At 43.2% G+C, this 20268-nt stretch overlaps 1 protein-coding gene and 1 pseudogene across 1 annotated transcript in view; both read left to right on the plus strand.

The window, feature by feature from the left end:
- Positions 1-20268, plus strand: part of LOC126237272 (serine/threonine-protein kinase 26) — a 649741-nt gene that overhangs the window by 85840 nt on the left and 543633 nt on the right. The gene's annotated exons all lie outside the window — the stretch shown is intronic.
- On the plus strand, positions 14619-14738 carry LOC126238116 (5S ribosomal RNA; annotated as a pseudogene).

The raw sequence follows: 20268 nt of genomic DNA on the forward strand, positions 1-20268 counted from the left end.
CAGTAACTTTCCTAAGCTGTAACAGATTCAGCCCCCCCCCCCCCCCCCCACACACACACACACACACATACAACTCATGAAGTGCGCAGTGTTAAGGCTTACAACCAGACAATATAACTGGTGTCTGTATTAGTTAAAATGATAGCTTGGGAACTATTTTAAATTTTCTGTTTTTCAGTAGTGAATTTTAGGGCTACCGAAGTTTTACTGCTACCTCACATCCTAACTGTCAGTACTTTTCTCTGGTTAAGTGGCATATTGTAATCAGAGTTATTCTTCACACGTTAATGCAAGTAGTGTACGTTAGTGTAAAGTAGTTTGTTGCCATTATATTTAAACAAAAAGCCGATAAGTTCGTGACTGGTTACTTTCCCAATGCAATCTAACGTTTATCGTATCTAATTACCTGATAGAGCCCTTGTTGAAGTAAAGATAATTCAGCAGCTAATTTTTATTTTTTGCTTCACGTTCGCTTGAAATCACTTTCGCCTAATTAGGCTGGCGACCGTTTTTAAATTTGCGTGACCATTTATTTTATTTCTTCAACTATATGCCTTAGGTCCTATTCCTACTGGAATAATATTGCATCCTTTCAATAAATAACCTTTCAGGATACAGAATATAGTCCGATTAGTTTCCATTGTCATACACGATCACGATCAAACATCAAACATTAAATCTTGTCAAAGGGGTAGATAGCATTGTAAGTTGGGATCACTAGTATTAATAACCCCCTGAGGTGTTACAAAGCGACGAAGCTGACTGGATGTTTATAAGGTGTTGCCTATCAGGAGCAGAGAAGGCACTGGACGAACATCCACGCCTCACACAAGAGTGAGCGGATTTGAAACGAAATTAGCAGCGCCAAGTGGTGGTTCCGGCAGATATTCTGTATGTATGCGTTGCCGGGGGTGTGCACAAGTTTTTCGGCCCCCCTCTTTCACTGCACGCTGTTGCAGATGGGACGCTACATTTGTCACTACGTTGTCAGTTACGATTGCATTGCGGCCGGGAACATAGTTGCTCGCGTCATGGTGGAGTGGATGCGAGTTTTCTGATTAGACAGATCATCTGGCGAGATCACATGACATGAGCTATGACTGGCTTACAAAAGCGCGTCGCAATCTAAATTTCTATGCTTCGTAAAGTAACATGAGTTGTTTAGTGGAATTCGAATTTATACCTTCGTAACACGAAAATAAGCAGCGTACATGCTGCTGCACATTAAAGATCTTTCGAAGACTTGTTTTTTTTTTTTTTTTTTTTTTTTTTTCTCTCGAGTTTCATTTTCTAAAGTGCTCGGAAATTCTTTGTCGGTGTATAAAACCATAAACAGTCAAAGGATTGATAACTTTTACAGTGCTGAGGAAAAGTATACTGTCACTTAACACGGAAAAACAGCATTTTCACCCGGGAGGAAGTGTATTTTCAATCGGGAAATCCGGGAATTTTGTTTCCTTGTCCATGTATACACCCTGTATGAGTACTGTGTACCTCCATTCATAGAGACATTCATCGAGAGCGTAGAAGAGATTTATATTGGCCACTCAGATTTTCTCCACAGAGCTGTCAGCAGCATTTCCCGCATTTCAAGTAAAAATTATCCTGCTTGGAAGACAGTTTCCTAGAAACCTTTTTATATCATACAATCAAAACAATTTCTCAGGTGGAAAGTATGGTGTGTGTGTGTGTGTGTGTGTGTGTGTGTGTGTAAGTGCGCGCGCCATTATATGTAGGCCTAACTATCGATAAAGCACGTAGTTTTACATTCTCAGCTGTGGGTGTAGCACTAGGAGTCGTTAAATAGGAAGGGAATAGAAGCTTGTGAAATGTGGTGCTAAAGAAGAATGCTGAAAATTAGATAGGTTGATCCGATACACTAATGGAGTAGTACTGAATCGAACTGTGGAGAAAATAAATTTATGACGGGCACAACCAGACCGAAAGAAGGGATCGCTTATAAGACGCATACTGAGGCATGGAAGAATTGTCAGTTCGGTAACGGAGCAAAGCATGGAAGATGGAAATTACAGAGGGAGACCAAATCTTGACTACAGCAAGTAGGTTCCATGTTGCAGCAGTTACGTGGAAGTGAAAAGGCATGCACGGGATTGACTGTTGTGGAGAGCTGTATCAAACCAGTCTTCAGACTGAAGGTCACAACAACATTATTTTCATAGTTTTGAATTCCATGTTGCTCCCTATCCGCGACAAATCACACACCCAGCTCGTTCCATTTGTCTGGATTATACCGCAGAGATGACGTATTTCTTATCACTTGGCGCAGGCAATGTGACGTTTTGGTAAATTAGGAAAGACATCGTTCGTAGCACTACTTCAGGGCTTTCACGATGTGCAATTAATCTGCTGTAGCTGTCTTATTTTAGGAATGTATGACATTTTTTTGGGAACGAGGAATACAGCCAGGAGCCCAATGCAGAGCCATTGAAGGGTTGTCAGTGTTAAATTTCTGTATTAAAAATGTGTATCGGAACCCTGCCAATTTTCCTCGTCATGTGCGCGCGCTTATCGCTTTTGGCTGCAACCACAAAAGGTGCAAGCGCGAGAATCTTGTTGATCCTCGCTGGCAGGAAGTCGCGCAGCACCTCTAAACAGAGGCTATTTGCACCGTGCACATGTCGTTCTTAAAATGAGAGAACGCTCTAAGGTTGGCCAGTCAGTAACATGTCTCTGTGGAGAATCCGTTCATGGAAATGTTTACTATTTTTTGTTGCCCAGTACGCGAGAATACCACCTGCCGACGTATGGAAGAAAACACGGTGCATCACAGGAAGATCAACTGAACCAAGTCTGGTAAGACGCGTAGACGTTACGTCAGTCGTGTCCTGGCGGCCTACTTCGGACTCTTATTTCGCAAATGCTGCAGTCACCTGTGCGTGAACTAATACGATAGCGATTCCGTTCCCGGGTCGAGCCGGCTTCGTTCACGGACCTCTGTCTACCGCGGTACCTCGGTGGAAAATTACACCAAAGTGCAAAATAACTTGCTCATCTCCGAAATTTTAAGCCAGATACTAAGGCAGAGTTAGCCGTGTTCGTCTTCGGTGTTCGCATATCGATATTCGTTTTAAAGCAGCAGCTGACACTCAAATTTCCACCCCAAAACCATGCCATTCACCATCTCAGATTTTTCAAAATTATCGTACCGTCGAGGACCATGATGTAAGATGTTCGCTGCAGTTATGTGACTGATGACCATGTAAAATAAGTTTTTTGTTTGGCTGTTTCTGCGCAGTGATGGCTTTGGAAGAGAATTCACTCGTGACGTTCTGCGACAGGCCTACTACTAACCACTGCTGTGTTGAGACCACCAGATATCATTATAAATTTTAGATGCATATTATTAGCGGAATTGTCGACTTGGAGAGCCCGTGCGAGACCGCGAACTGCCTATGTGGACGAAAAGGCATTCAAATTCCGCTTGGGTTGTTCATGTTTTCCTGAACCGCACCAGATGCATACCTGGACGATTCTTTGTAAAGTGTCATTGCTTTTTCCTTTCTTCATCGTGTTTAAAATTGAATGGCATCACAACCCACTAGTACCAATTTATTTCAAGCAGGTGTAGCAAGTAACTGGATTTGCTGTCTCAGACCATCTTAAAATAGGAGCGACAGTAACCTGTTAGTATGAGACTGACGTTTACGTTTATAGCCGAGGTGGATGTCCTGTCGGAAAAAACGTCGATAGAAATATGAATAGGAAACGAGTGTCGTTGGCACTGCAGTGCTCAAGTCATGGGAGACGGAATGATCGTCACACGCCAGTGACGCTGTAAATAGATACAATGATTTAGACGGCGACCTTTCATTGTTGACCGAGAACGAACTCAGAAAAGTAAAATAAAGTGTAGGATTTGTACTATGAAGGCAAAGCTGACCTCAACCAAAAGGTTGGGCTGGTCACCGCGGTGCTTTATTGGCATGACGCTGTTGGAGATACTGCTCTTGTCAGTATCTGACCTTTGAACTGATTCACGTATTCAGTGATAGGGGGACCTATAACTGACAGCGGTTTTCGCTGTAACAGATTATTGCCAGAGGTGAAAGAAGTGACAGAAAATATTTGAAGACGAGCTGGGGATGAACAGCATCCCTCTGTTTTTAGCCTGGCTTCGGGCCACCTAACCACCTGTAGTTTGGATCCGTAACCATGTTTATGGAGTTTGCAAGTTCATATATTTCTAACTGATATTTTATCGATTATTAAGTAAACATCTTACAGTCATATGTTGTGAATGAAAGTCGTGTAAATAGTTTTACATCAACGTCATTACGTTATGTCGAGCAAGACTGGAATCTCTTCATTTCTAAATAATGGGCATATTCTAACAATTCATCATATAAAATCAGTTTTCATTGCTGTGCTGCAGTTAACGATGTTCCTGTCATATAACTGTAATCCGATGCTCGTCAGATAGACGGTTTCTCTCTTTCTTTGTCTCTTTTTATTTTTTTCCTGTTCGGGAAACTCGTTCATGGCTTGTTTATTATTTGCTACCAGCCAACGCGCCGCTGCATGTACCTGCTTCTTTTCTCCTCGCCCTAGAAAATGAAATGTCAGGTTCACGGGACTTCTACGTTACTCGATTACTTTAGACTTTTTTGCGCGGCTTTCAGGTTCACGATTGCTTTACCTTCGTTCTCAGCAGTACGCGTCTGCATTCTGCTACTGTGGTTGACAGTGCAATCTATATTCATTTTAAAATAAAGAGAACCATTTCTGATTTTTGTTTCTTTATTTGTTGCAGGTAAGCAGGCACCCAGTTACATGCTGGTGGGTGAGTTTAAAATAATAATTTTCCATTACAAAGACTCGTCGATATTAATGAAGGAACATTCGATGTTATTGTTTAGTGCACGTTGTTTATGATGAGCATTCTTTTACAGTTGCAGTGTTGTCACATGTTAATTATGTTGTACTTTCATTTGTCAATCATATTATTTTAAACAACTAGTGGTACTAAAAACAAACATAACTGCAAAGCGGATGTATCTTAACCAAGCGCGTGGGCTGGATTTGGGTGGCTAATGTACTGTAGGTACGAGGTTGTTAACACCTCGTAGGAAATCCTACTTGATCTTAACAGCGTTATAATTTAATTGATCTTAGCGTATTTCTTATTTGTACCAGAATGAATCTTTTGCACACTGAACCGGACCATAGATGCTGCACCAGATCTTCGCCACCTTACGAGGAACACTTAACCACGTGAGTCATACAAGCCACCCAACTTCAGGTTTCAATCCCTCTTTCGTTCTTTACCAAAAATCACATCACAGCGCCAAACCTGTCATCTGTTCTCCAGTTCCACGAAAGTGAGTACCATCGAAAAAGTGAATTTTCACCGCCATTATTTGTGCGAGCATGGGAGATGACTGATAAGGAATCCCTTGAGTGTGAGGTCGCAAGATTCTTCAGTAACGCTCATTTGAAAGTGTTAACAATTACGAAAGAAAAAATTAACTGCTAATGACTCACCATTTGCACCAGGAGAGCCACAGAAAATGAGTGTCCAGGAGGTGCAGCTATCAACCTTCTGTGGGTTGTAGTCATTACACTTCACAAAATGACGGTCGTCGAAATTCAAACACACGACTGACTTGCATCATGAACACCGAATGAAAAATGGCGCGCCAGAGTGATCACAAAGGTTCGTACTATGTAGATCGAAGGCGAACTCCACAGGAATTACCAACCGTGTAGAACGTTCGACTAGGTATCCATTCTTGAAGAATGCATATAGAATCCTATTGGTATAACGGGGTGATGAGAACTGACGATATGTGATGGCATGCAACCGAATGCGAAACAGTCTGTCGTGGAGCTTATCGTGGAACTGGCTAGTTGCAAATAGTGCGATAATTTGTTTTATGAGCACGGAAAAAAGAAACTTCCAGAGGACAAATTTGTTCATTGGTTCCAGATAGTATGAATTGCAATGTTACATACTTCGCAGGAGATACAGTTTCTTATAAAAGAGTATGATTTTTATATGGAGATCAGAAATCAAGGAAAAACAAGGTATTTTGATCCACTGTTGGCCAAAAACAGTGCTCATACCATAAATGTAAATGAATTCCTTACTGACCGATTGGATGTGTTTGCTTATCTCATCTACAAATTTTCGGGCAGATTCCGCAGTTTGCTGCCCATCATCAAGGCGACACTTACTTTGAAATTTCGTTATCATACGTCTTCCAATTCTGTAGCAATGTTCGAAGTTACGCATCCGTTCACTGCTTCCCTTCAAATCACTGTAATCTATGTCGCGCGCAGTGTGATGCGCATAACGTAGTAGTTCACTATCATGCACATCATGTAAATTGTATCGAGCATCCTTGAAACATGCAAATACCAGTTTTTGTAACAAGAGTGCCATGTCCTCTCTTGAAGACCCTAGTTTTTCTTATTCACTACACGATCATATTGTTGCGGAGTTATTCGAAAACTGATCATAATTTTTTTTTTCTCTCCATGCTGCGGATGATCTTCCATGTACGTAATTATGTTATTGGAGAACGATTGTCCTTTACTACGTTTCATTGGACGAGGGATTTGCGGATCGCTGTCCGACAAGGATGATGATCTACGTGGCTCGACACTTGTTTCAGTGTCACTTTCACTTGTTAAGCTACTGATGACCTCGCATGTTAAGTCCCATAGTGCTCAGAGCCACTTGTTAAGCACGCATCGTCATCATTTTACTCGTCATGTACATTGTCCTCAGAGTCGAGCGTATACGACACCACACATTCAACTGAATGATATTTGCAGAAACGCTAATATTCCATCTGCCACTTCTTTCTCACTCTGCGAAATTCCTGGGGTTCCTTTGTGACGAAATTTCAACTTCGGCAACTGTTGTAGATATAATGGAATGTATGCCATGTTTATTGCTGTAACTGCTCTGTTTTGTGTCAACACCACTAGCACTGTAGCGCTATTGTGCGTTACTCGTCGGCTAAGCAGTTCAACTACGCTTCTTAGCTTCAAGCTGTGCTCACCATTGGATACCTTCAGTCCCACCCCCTGTTGCCATTAGCAGCCAATATTGTGGTTTTATGGTAGACAATATGTTGGACGACGAATGCCGTAAACATCATTGGCCTTTTGCGACCTCGCAATCAAGGGGTTCCTAGTGAGTTAAGTCTCCGATCGCGTCTCTGTTACGACAATGTCCTATGTTAAATTGCAAATCTCTCAGCAGTGTCTCATGGAATAAGGGTGATACAGTTGATAGTGATCCGTCTGTGGGCTGGCGACTTAAGCTCGGAGGTTTGTTACTGTAGGATTATATTATTTGCCGGCACCATTTGTACCGCCTGTCTTCCTTTTTATGTACTCATCAGTCAGCCACGCTGAGAAGATATGCCACCGAGTGAGGCGGCACAGGTGGTAAGACACTTCAGTTGCATTCGGGAAGACTGCGATTCAATCCCCCGTGCAGACATGCAGATTTAGATTTTCCATAGCGTCTCCAGATCTTTTAAGGTGAATGCCGGTATAATTTCTTTGAATAGGGCACTCGATTAATAGTCAGTGGTTCATTCAACTTGTCAACCTTCAACTCAACAACTCTTGTATATCACAACGCGGTATACAATGACATTTTCGTCGAAGCTGTCTTAGTCAACATCACTGCCACATTGTATTGATCTCTGATATGGAGCTCGAGTGGCACTTGTATGGATTCAACAGGGGTAGTACGTACTTTGTCTCGTTAGCTTCGGGTCTTTTGTTGTGCACTAGTTCCGAGAATTGCGTGTCCAACTAGTCAGAGTTGTAACTGGTAAGTGTCGGTTGCTGATAAGTGATGGCGTCAACTGTAGTGTAGGGTTTCTGTTCTTTTTAACTATGATGATGAAGATGATTGTGGTGGTGTTGGTGGTGATGCGCGGAACAGGAGAAGAGGGGAAAGGAGAGGTTAAATCCCGACAGTGACACTTGGCGTACATCTGTCGTTAGCACACGTGGGACAACAAGCTCAGTGATCCATCCAGCGGACGGACCCTCCTTATACAGGTTGACATGCTCTCATAAGACTACAGAGACATGCGGGATTTTACGGACGATATTGGCGCGCGATCTAGTGGTCGGGAATAAACTGTCATCATGGTCCGCAGCTCGAAGTCGTGCGGTAGCGTTCTCGCATCCCACGCCCGGGTTTCCGGGTTCGATTCCCGGCGGGGTCAGGGATTTTCTCTGCCTCGTGATGACTGGGTGTTGTGTGATGTCCTTAGGTTAGTTAGGTTTCAGTAGTTCTAAGTTCTAGGGGACTGATGACCATAGATGTTAAGTCCCATAGTGCTCAGAGCCATTTGAACCATTTTTGAACACACACAACCGCGCGCGCGGCTGCATCGATGCTTTCAAAATACACACGTTTCATACACAGTATTAACCAAAGACTATTGTATCTTTCCGCACAAGATGCGAGTCAGCGTCATTTACACAGTTATTATAGTCACAGAAATCGGCTTACATTAGATAAGCTTCGTACAACATTGCGTGAAGCCGAATTTTTAAAATGTTGTCAGTTAATCGTTGCAACTGGGACACCAGAGTCATGATTACAGCAGCCTTTGGCAGTGTAATGGCATGGCGTAGAGGTTAGCGTATAAACCTGACGTGTTGAGTGTCGAAAGTTCGAATCTCGTCAAATACAGCGAAATTTTTTATTTGTTACATCTAATCAAAAGACTTTGCTTATCATTTTTACACAGTTAACTGGTTTAAATGTAATATTTCTATTTCTAAAATTTTTTCTGTATAATTTACTAATAATAATAACACTTTCCCACTTCTTTTTTATCATCATATTAACTTTTTTATTTGCTCTTACATTTTCCTGTCACTCTTTCGTTTGGAATCTGCTTGTGTCGCATATAATCTGCAATCAAGTGCCAACCAGAACTGCTCATCGGTTGGTAACGCGGCATCCCGTGTTGGTAGTGTGAGGATAATTTCAGGTAGTCAGTGACAGCGAGAGATTATAGTTTGCTTTAAGCGATAAAACAGAATTTTTTCTGTGGAGGATGGCTATGCAAACAAACATATTATGAATTTTTTCTGTCTTAAGTTTGCTCGTAGAACTTAGCCTTAAACGCCGTGAACAAAGCGATCGTGGTTTTAGTTCTGTCGCAGATTGTTGATCGCCGTTTTCTCGGGTACATTGCACATAAAAAAAAGAGGTTGCGATTAGCTTATGATATGAATTTAAATCCAGGGCTAGAAAACGCGTCGTCGCCGCAGTTTAGTCAGCTATCAACAGAGCATCTACCATTTCCGTCATACATTGAGGCAGCCGCTTTCAACATTTCTCCTCGTTACATTAACAACATTTGTGAAGTGACCCGAAGTGGTTTTGTATTGCCTATAACCGAGCGGTAACAGGCAGCGGGTGTGGCAACGTTATAATGACAAGTGAAAGAAGTCAACAATCGAATAATTTTAATCGGACTATAGTGAAGAAAATTTCTTTTGAGCACCTTGATTCGAACTGCTCGTCTCGGAGTCGAGCGCCATGTCTCGACCGTACGTTAACGAAATCAGCTAATAGAGGCGGCTAAAAGAAAAAGTGCCTTTCGTAAGCTTTTAAAACCACATTTGCCTTTTGCGCTACATTTGATGTTCCTAGTACATGTGGTACCTAACAAGAGAAGTGAAAGACACAGAAGACAGCACACGCCCTCGGCGGGTATGTAAATTATTAGGGTTGTGTTTCTTTGCGACTGCCGGCCGAAGTGGCCATGCGGTTAAAGGCGCTGCAGTCTGGAACCGCAAGACCGCTACGGTCGCAAGTTCGAATCCTGCCTCGGGCATGGATGTTTGTGATGCCCTTAGGTTTAACTAGTTCTAAGTTCTAGGGGACTAATGACCTCAGCAGTTGAGTCCCATAGTGCTCAGAGCCATTTGAACCATTTTTTCTTTGCGACTGGTAGGACGACTACCAGATTGGATTCGTGTTGCTCGTGTTTAATGTTGTTATCAGGCCTTTTAGGGCGTATAAGGGATATGAACAGCATAAGATCTTGAGTAATCGCTGGAGGGACACGAAAATCAGCAAATGACTGAGCTTGAAAGAGGCCTTCTTGTGGGTAGCCATTTGGTCGCTTTGTCGAATTGTGCAATATCCAGATTTGTGGGACATTGGGTTGTGACGGTGGCCCGATGTTGGACAACATTTGAACGTGAGGGCAAGAATTATCATCGTCAGGGTTCCGGTCGACAACATCTGACCACCATAAGAGAAGAGGGCCGTATTGTGCCCCAACCACAGCCCGTCACATCTGCTCCTGCACCCGAGAACTAATAATGCAACATCCTGTACCAGTCCCTACCACTAGCAGCAGCAAGAGCAGGAAATTTCTGGCCCATGCGCAGGCTGCTGTTAACACAACACAAAAGGCTGCTTTTGGAGTGATGTCGTGACTGGGAAGCATGGACTGCTCATGGATGGCATTACATTGGATTCAGCGATGAATCGCGGTTCTATGCTGTCCCCATGACCATCGACGGCGAGTATCGGAAAATGTCATTTTATTTCAAAATTTTGGAGAAGCACAGTGGTTTTACTTCTGGCGTTATGGTGTAAGTGCAGCTTACAGTGATTGAGGGAATTATGACGGCACAGCGTTACGTCATGACATCCTGCGTCCTCACGTGTTATCTCTCGTGCGTCAGTATTGTGGTGCCATTTTTCAACAGATCAACGCTCGCCCACACACAGGACCTGTCTCTGTGAACTGCCTGCGTGATGCTGAGGTACCCCTGTGGCCAGCAAGAGTCCCAGATCTGCCCTGATAGGACCAGCTCTGTCGTCAATTTCGTCTCAGTGGCAGTTCCAAGGACCAGTTGCAACACTTGTGGGCCATCTTGCCTCAGGACAATATGCAATGGCTTTATGACACCTTTTCCCAACCGAAACGGTTCATGCATCCACGCCAGAGAGGGTGCAAGGTTATACTAATAAATGAGCTCATACTACCAAGTTCTTTGTAAATTTGTCTCCGTTTTGTAATCTGTGTAGTAACATCACATTTCCTTTCAACCTGTGAAGTTTCATTTCGTTTGTCCCTCCCCTTCTGTATGCTTATCATTTTTTGTCAGACAATGTATTCGTTGGAGCATTCAGCGAGGACCTTCACCGAACTTTCATAGTATCGCCCACGGGGAAGACTCTTCAGTCATCGCGTTACCTACTGTCTGCACGTCAGACAGCGTTATCTGCTGGAAACCGCTGAAAAATGTAAGATGCATCGTTGGTTGGATAACGCCCTGGTATAAATTTGGGCTTGACATCCGTTTTATTGAATAAGACGATACGATTTGAGCTATCGTTTCAGACCGAGGCACAAAGAATCCTTGCACGGATACCCTGAAATGAATATTAATGTTATCGATGGACAGTTCTTTTCATCTGTAAAAGCATTTTCACACTCCGTAACTGTGGTGCTAAAGATTGACGCGAAATTTTATCCACAACACATTTCGACCTCCGAGAACTACTACTTCTTTTTTCAGATGCATTTATGCGTCAGTGGGGCTATTATTTTGAAACAATTTCAGGATGCATGGACGGTCCCTTTTAAAGGATACAACCAGTTTCATTCTCCTTCCTTGCCCAGTATGAATTTTACCGGGCGCCTAAGGATTTCGACGTCGACGGGGCAGTAAACTGCACGTCGGATGATGCGACGGGGCAGTAAAACATTGCACTTGCAGGCAGCAGGAACGATGTTCAGATAAAGCTCCGGTTGTTCAACTTACAAGGGTTTATTTTGCTTTCCGGTATTTTCCAGAACATCAGATCTTCCGTGCACCGGAGATGGGAGAACTGCATCTCGGTCCGGGTTCGTAATTTCGAACACCTACTTTGATAACGGTCGTTGTCTGTTTTTATTCGTATTTCTTGGTTTCTGCTGCACTAAGCATAATAAACACGTTTTCTCCTCCTGTTCATGCCCTTCCTTTTTCATGTTTTGTGTCGTGATCACTGCGCATGGAAGACGCTTCCGACCATGCATTGCTATGTGATTTTCCATCATCTAGACGTACTCTATTTCTCCTGAAGGTTTGTAATACCCTGTACGTCAGTCCATTGCACGTGGCATGGCCCAGTCGCCTTCACATTGACTCCCTCTATTTTATATGATGGAACAACACCTTATGGTTAATAGGTGGCGAATTGCATATCTGGCAACGTATATGATGGAACAACACCTTATGGTTAATTGGGGGCGAATTGCATATCTGGCAACGTTCTTCGTTGACGTTGAAACTATCTCCCACACCTTACCATACTGAATTTCTGAATTTAAGACTGGGGGCAAAAAGGGCGTGCACGATCTTATTGATTAGGAAGCCCTGTGGGTGGTTGAGGTGATGTGACTTCTCCATTTTTTAATACCGTCCGTGCCACATGAATTACGGAGGGATATTACTGCAGTCATCCAGTTGATTTCAGTATCTCCTTAACAACTCGCAAGCACTAATGAACGTGGACGTTAGTGTTGTTAACATGTTGGTAGTGGGGCGAAATTTTCAGTGACAAGGCACACTAAGGCTTACGAACTCGGCTACCAAGTCTTGTAGCATTACGCCTCTGCCAACACAGTACTAGAGACTGACGGAAATGGTCTAGACTATTAAGGGACTCAAGACGAGCGCAGTTCAAAATACCCGTCCGGCGTCTCCAGAGTAGTTTTTCCTTGGTTTCCGTAAAACAGCTCAGGCCAGTGTCCCAATTGTTCCTTGATGTGGCGACACTAACTACCCCCCTAATCCTTTTTCGCCCCTAATGACCTTGCTGTCAGTGAGGCTTTAACCTGCTCTGCTTTACTATTCTGTACAACACTAGTATATCGTTCGGCAGGCTCCATAAACGTACGTGGAGAATTAACAGTGGCCATAGTGCCACATAATTTTTTAAATTAATGTATTGCTGTACGTTTCAAGAATGTTTTACTCATATAAAATTTTTGAAAACATTATCAGCTATCTTTATAATTAAATATATATAATTAAAAAACAGTCTTGATCGCAAATTTCTTTTACCGGAGTGACCGGTTTCAATCCTTAAGGATCATCTTCAGACTCCAGAACGGCAGGTGGACTTCCATGGAGCAACCTGCGCCGACCACGACTCTGAACTGACTGCTCAGTTCAGCGTCTTGGGTCGGCGCAGCTTGCTCCATGGAAGTCCACCTGCCGTTCTGGAGTCTGAAGTTGACCCTCAAGGATTGAAACCGGTCACTCCGGTAAAAGAAATTTGCGATCAAGACTGTTTTTTTAATTATATATATATATATATATATATATATATATATATATATATATAAGTTTTATTCATTGTTGTTTTTTTGTTGTTGTTTGTATCTGAAAACAAAATATACCGAAATATTCTAACATTAAAAACTGGATAACCTGTGAATTATGTCTAGTGTAATATTGACACAGGGCGTGTAATATTGACACAGGGCGAGAAAGTGACGTCGAATAATGTTGGTTGTAGTGCTAATAGTAAATGACGACGATGTGATACTGGGCTGCATGTCGTTGATTGTGGAACTTCACGATACAGTTTGGTGAACACGCAAAGACACAGGGTGTCTACAAAATATCTTTATATCTTAAGACTTTAATACCTTTAAAACTATACTAGATATTAATTGATGGTTTTCAACATGTCGTACGATAACTCTTAAAGTTTCGTTTCCTCATTCGTACACATCAGTGTGTGCGCGCCTTTAGTGGCTCGGATAATGTCTAGTCTGAATTCCGTTTCTCTGCACGGACGATTGAAGATCTCCACGGTGACATGATCAGATGCATCGCGATTTTGTGCCGTCAAGTCGTAGGTCTCTAGCCTCGGTTCGGTACACAAGGTGCTCAACAAAACCACACTGGAAGAAGTGTGATTGTGTGAGGGCAGGGGATCATGGCGCCCATATTGCCTAGCATATCCACTGCAAACTGTACCTGCGAGGTTCGTCCATAGGCATTAATGCCTAAAGAAGCTGCACCTCGTAGGTATATAGCAGTATCCTCTTATGCAATACGTTGTGTACTGTTAATCGTCTCATTTGCAACTCTTTGGCCCAGTCCGCTCCTATTTTGTCGGACTCTCTGCTAACGCCTGCCGTACCTTCTCCACGTTGGCGTATGAAACAGATGGTGATGCCCTCTTTTGAAGGGGAACACTACCCGTTTTCGTAAATGACGTATGCCAAGCCCGAATAGTTTGTCTGGACGGTGGTTGCCTTCCATATCGTGTTCAATAGTTTCATTACACTTGGACATCGGACGTCGTCTGTATGAGCCAGACCGGACACTGAGCTTTCTCCTGTGGCGTCCACTTTTTATCAGGTTTTCAAGTTCAATTTCCCTTCAAAATTGTGTCACCCGGAAGGTAAAAAATTAAAAAAAATTGTATTATCAAATGTTGAAAACCATTTGTATCTATTATAGTTTTGAAGTCTGAGGTTGTAAAGATACTTTGTGTACACCCTATATTTTATGACTAGTTAGTATGTCGCACAAATTATTTAACAATCTTCTACACTAATAAGTCTCTAATAAACATCTCTTTCGCTAGTAACGGCCTTATCCCATTAGTAACACCGGTTTCCGTACGATCACCGAAGTTAAGCATCGTTGAGTGCGTTTAGTACTTGGGTGGGTGACCTTTCGGGGAAAACAATGTGCCGTTCGTTTTAGGGACACGCAAGTCCGAAGTGGCGCCAGTTAAAAGACTTGCACCAGGCCGTAATCCCGCACGGCATTTTCTTCCCTCTTTTTGCCATTGTTCGAAAGAAACAGTAAACGAAGAATGGTAAGACGATTTGCACCTCTTTACACGAAGTGCAGGATGGGCAGGAGCCACCTTCCTCCACGGCTGTTTGCAGCCTGCTCGACGCGGCGCGATGCTACGACAGGGAGGCCCGGCAGACGCGTGCCTGCGCGCGCACGGCCGCCTCCGCACGCAGCTCGCAGCACGCCGCGCGTGCGCCGCCTGCGTAGGCCGCTGCGTGGCGGACGAGGCCGCGGTCCCGAGATCGATACCTGGCGCACTGCACCAGCCTACGGCGGCGCCCACCCACTGACGAGCTGCCCCCTAAAGATTTCCTGCACCCCTGCTTGCCAGACAGCGGGCTGCTTGCCTCGTAACGAGACTTAGTAGCGGCCGGCACTACTGTGTGCGGTAGAAGCGGTCACGTGACGGAAAATTTGCCAGCTCATTTTGCGATCAGCATGGTGACAACTTACGCGTCACGACTGTCTCACTCAGTACTTTCGCATCTTAAGATCATGTAGCGCTGCGTGGAAATCAAACTGTTGTATTCTGCTTCATTATTTCAGTGACCATCGCCGATTAATATTACATCGTCAGTCAGCGTTTTCCTTCTGGTTTTGGAAACCATCTAGGAAAAGACAAATGTAAACGAGACATTCGTTGTCCGCGTATCATATACACTGCCTGATCAAAAATGTTCAGACACCTGTCAGTGAAGGTTAATATGGGCTCTGTCCACTCCCCTTGCCTTATGACGGCTTGAACTCTGCTGCGTCACTTTCAATGAGATGTCTGAATATATGCGAAGAAAAGGCAGCCCATTCTTCCTTAAGAGCCAAAACCGTAGAAGATAGTGATGTTGCACGTTGGCGTCTGGAGCGAAATCTATGCTGTAACTCGCCCTAGGGGTGTACAGTTGGATTCACGTAAAGACTCTAGATAGGCAGGTCCTTTTCGGGAATGTTATTGTCCACAAACCTGTGCCTCACACGTGGAATGAGCATCGGTGGTCGCGAGACCCCTCGCGGGGCGGTGCGGCCGCCACTCCACAAGTTCTTTAACGCCATTACGGCAACTTGCGAGTGAATGAGAATGAAATGATGATGAAAGACACACTACACCCAGTCATCTCGAGGCAGAGAAAATCCCTGACCCCGCTGGGAATCGAACCCGGGACCCCGTGCGCGGGAAGCGAGAACGCTACCGCAAGACCACGAGCCGCAGACTGCCTCACACGTGCTGCTTAATAACAGGGTGCATGGTCATGCTGTTACAAACAATTATCGCCTCCGAACAATTCCTCTACTGTTTGTAGTGCACAATGCTGTCGGATGTATACTACATATTCACCAGCATTTGGCGTTTTCTTATGAGCATTAACGTTATCACACCATAACAACGAAAAATATGCCCATACCGTAACACCACCTCCTCAGCACTTCACTGTTGGCAATACATATTGCAGCAGGAAACCGTCTCCAGGCATTCACCGAACCCAAATCCTTCCATCGGAAAGTTACAGGGTATAGCGTGATTGATCTTTTCAAATCACCCGTTTCTAGTCATTCACTTTCCAGTGGGGGTCACACTGTACACCACCTCAAGCGTCACTTAGCTTTAACTACGGAAATGGCTTATGAGGACCTCCTCGACCATTATATCCCATTCTTTTTAACTCCCTACACACAGTCATTCTGCTAGGTGGGCTGCTGGTAGCACTCCGGAACTCACAACTGATTGCTTCCTCTGATTTCGTGCTATATTTTACAGCTACCCTTCGCGGTACACGACGATTCCTGTCCGTCAGTACATGAGATCTACCTGGGCTTGGTTTGACTGTGGTTGTTCCTTCGTGTTACCAAGTAACAATCACATCACCAACAGTCGACTTGGGCGGCATTAGAAGAGTGGATTTCTCACTTAGGTGACCTCCAATGACAAGTGCACTGAACTGTCCTGACTGACCCATTCTGCTTATCTTCTGACAATTTAATACTCCCCGCCTCCTCTTATGCTGCCGGGTCCGCCACTCGAGACATCCAACAATGAACTCCGCGTTACATCGGGGTGTCTGGATACTTTTGATCGGATAGTCTGTTATACAGTATAGCCATGCTTTTATGTTCCCAGATTTAACATTTTACCACTGTTTACAGTATTTTTATCGGCCCTTTGAAATTTTCTACGTTCATAATCTTAGTTAAGCTGTTGTATTTGACTACGAAGGGCATCTTTGCAATGTCCTCCATACGTTGCAAGTGTAAGTCGTGGTCAGAGCAGTGTTCTTTGTAGCTGTGAGTGCATTATGTCGGAGCTAAGTGTATTCGAACATGGTGACACAATAAAACTAATTGAAAGAAACTTGCTGACTTACAACAAACTACCTGTAGACAATATTAATGAAACAACTAAAACACTCAAAGCAATCACATCCCAAAATTTAGTTTCAACTTGGAAAGGAATTTTACTTACAAGAAGATACGCTTCGAATGGGATCCTTAATATCAGGAACACTGGCAAACATATTCATCAACCACATAGAAAACAAAATCTTTGATACAGTTATCACAAAGAAAGGATATAAAATTGTTTACTGGTACAGATATGTGGGTGGCATAATCTGTATGGTTTATGAACTGACGGAGAAAATTGATAGCATCATACAGGCATAAACAACATACACAAAAATATTCAGTTCACCATGGAAAAAGAAACACAAAAGCAAATACATTTATTGGATATAACAGTAAAGAAATACAACAGTAAACACACGTTTGACATCTTCATAAAGCCAACAGCCACAGATACAATTACACACGCTTCATCCAACCACCTGCAAAATCAAAAATTAGCGGCCGTACAACACATGTTACACAGACTAAATAACATCCCACTCAGCAGGGAAAACTATGAAAAAGAATTACAAACGATACGATTCATAGCCACAAACAATGGTTGCAACACCCATATAGTACAAAACCTCAACCAAAAAATTAAAACACAACTAAAGAAAAATGAAAACAAGCAGAGAACACAAACACCAAAGAACCCCACATATAATACAGCACACATGGAAACACGAAACAATAACACTCATGACATGACTAATAGAAAAAAATGGTACACTCTTACTTACAAACACAAAGCAACACACAAGGTAGCAAATATATTAAAGAAACAGGGATTATACATAGCTTGCAGAACAAGAAACACATTACAGTTACATTTACAAACAACAGACAAACCATATAAATACAAAGGAGCACGTATATACCGGCTAGAGTGCCATAAATGTAAATCAGTATATCTGGGGATGACAAGCAGGAACTTCAAAACCAGACATAAAGAACTCATAAAAAGCTGGAAATAGCCATTCTACTTTCGCCGAGCACCTAACCATCCAACATGGAACGTGAGAAGACAGTTACCAGAGGGAATAATCACAAAAAAGCTCCCTACATTGCAAGAATACTTTCACATACAAAGAGTCATTGCTATCGAAAAGAACGTACTCAGTGACCAATTCCATATAAGCAATAACTCTCTGATCATGATAGCCACCAAAACAATAACAAAACAGAGATCCTAAATGTAACCAGAATAAATTATTAATGAACCTTCCTCCTCCCCTTTTCAGTCTCTCTCTCTCTCTCTCTCTCTCTCTCTCTCTCTCTCTCTCTCTCTCTCACACACACACACACACACACACACACACACACACACACAAGATAAAACTAAATAAAAAAATCACACTCTCAAGAAAGGATGACGCACACACCAAATGAAAAGTATCAAACCACACACATAACACAAACAAAAGACGACAGACACATACACAATGACAGTTGGCAACTCTACAGAGCTAAACACACATATGTTGATAACAAAATGGAAAGTGCAAGTGATATGAGCGATGTGCTGTATCAAATATGGGTAAAAGAACGCTGGAAATCGACCAACTGGAGCCTGGAAACTAACGAATACATCTCCAGGGCCACACGCATGAGCTAACAGCGCTGTAAAATCTTAACACCGAATTATAATTTCACATCACGAAATTTGTGCTAAGAAAGTTGATTGTAACCTAAAAAGCAAGAGAAAAACACAAAAAAGGAACATAGCAACATATTGTAACTACCACATAGCACGTTTATTATACGTATAAAAAGAAACGTGTTGCAGGCCGCTGAAGATGCTTCACAAATAAAAAAAAGCGAAATGCGTATGGCAATAAACAAACTGCCTTCAGTTAGCTGCATAGACAGAACACACCTCCACGAATGGGGAAATTGTTGGTGCCCTATGGTAGATGCCTCCTTAATCAAGGGAAGTGTTTGGTGTTGCAACAGGCACCGCATCAAAGATTCATACAGGGAAAGGGAAAAAAAACATCATCTGCTAAGCCACAACGCGGACGACAGTGTGTGTTTAGTGTAGTGACGGGCGGTCATTGAAGAGGATTCTGACGGAAAAATAAGACGACGTCCAGCAGAAATGAATGTCGCACTCGCGAACCCTGTTAGCAACAAAAAAACATCCATAAGCTGGGGACTGGAGGGCGCGCTGGAATTCGAAAACCACTCATCACTGATGTAAATGCCCGTAACAGGAAAACGTGGAGCCCTAACCATAAAAAACTGGACTATGGGGGAGCAATGGAAGAAATTAGTTTTGTCGTATGAGTCTTGTTTCACACTGTTTCCAATTTCTCGAAGAGTTAACTTCCCAACAGTGATAATGATGATATTTGGTTTTGTTGGGCGCTGAACTGCGCGGTCATCAGCGCTCATACAAAGTCCCAACTTTTCACGCAGCCGGGAATCGAACCTGGGACTCCGTGATCCAGAGACAGCAATACTAGACCACGAGATGCGGACTTCCCATCAGTGAAACATGGCGGGGGATCGGTGATGATTTGGACAGCCGTATCGCGATATTCAATGAGCGCCATGTGTGCTTTGAAAAGTTACATTACTGTCGAAAATTATGTGACCATTTTGGCTGATCCGGCCCATCCCAAGGTATAATTTTTGTCCCACAATGGTAATGCTGTGTTCCAAGTCGGCAGGACCCCTGTTCGCACAGGTCGCATAGTCCGGATTGGTTTTGTGAGCACGTTGAATTGTCGCTTCTCTCTTGGTCACTACAGTCACCAGATCTCAATATTACTGAGCCTGTGTGGTCTTCTTTGGAGAAAATATACCTGACCGCTATCCACCTCCATCATCGTTACCTGAATTTGCCACTGCTATTTTGCAGGAAGAGTGGTAGAAGAGTGCCTTGTAAACCATGCAGGACGTGTATTCAGGCATTTCGAGACCACTGGAAGTTGTTTTGAAGCCAACTGTTTTCGTACAACGTATTAGGCATTGTGCCAACACCCTTGCCGCAGTTGTAACACCCGTTCTCGTCAGATCACCGATGTTAAGCGCTGTAGGCCTTGCCTAACA

The sequence above is a fragment of the Schistocerca nitens genome, chromosome 2 (assembly GCF_023898315.1).
Source record: "Schistocerca nitens isolate TAMUIC-IGC-003100 chromosome 2, iqSchNite1.1, whole genome shotgun sequence".
Lineage (NCBI taxonomy): Eukaryota > Metazoa > Arthropoda > Insecta > Orthoptera > Acrididae > Schistocerca > Schistocerca nitens.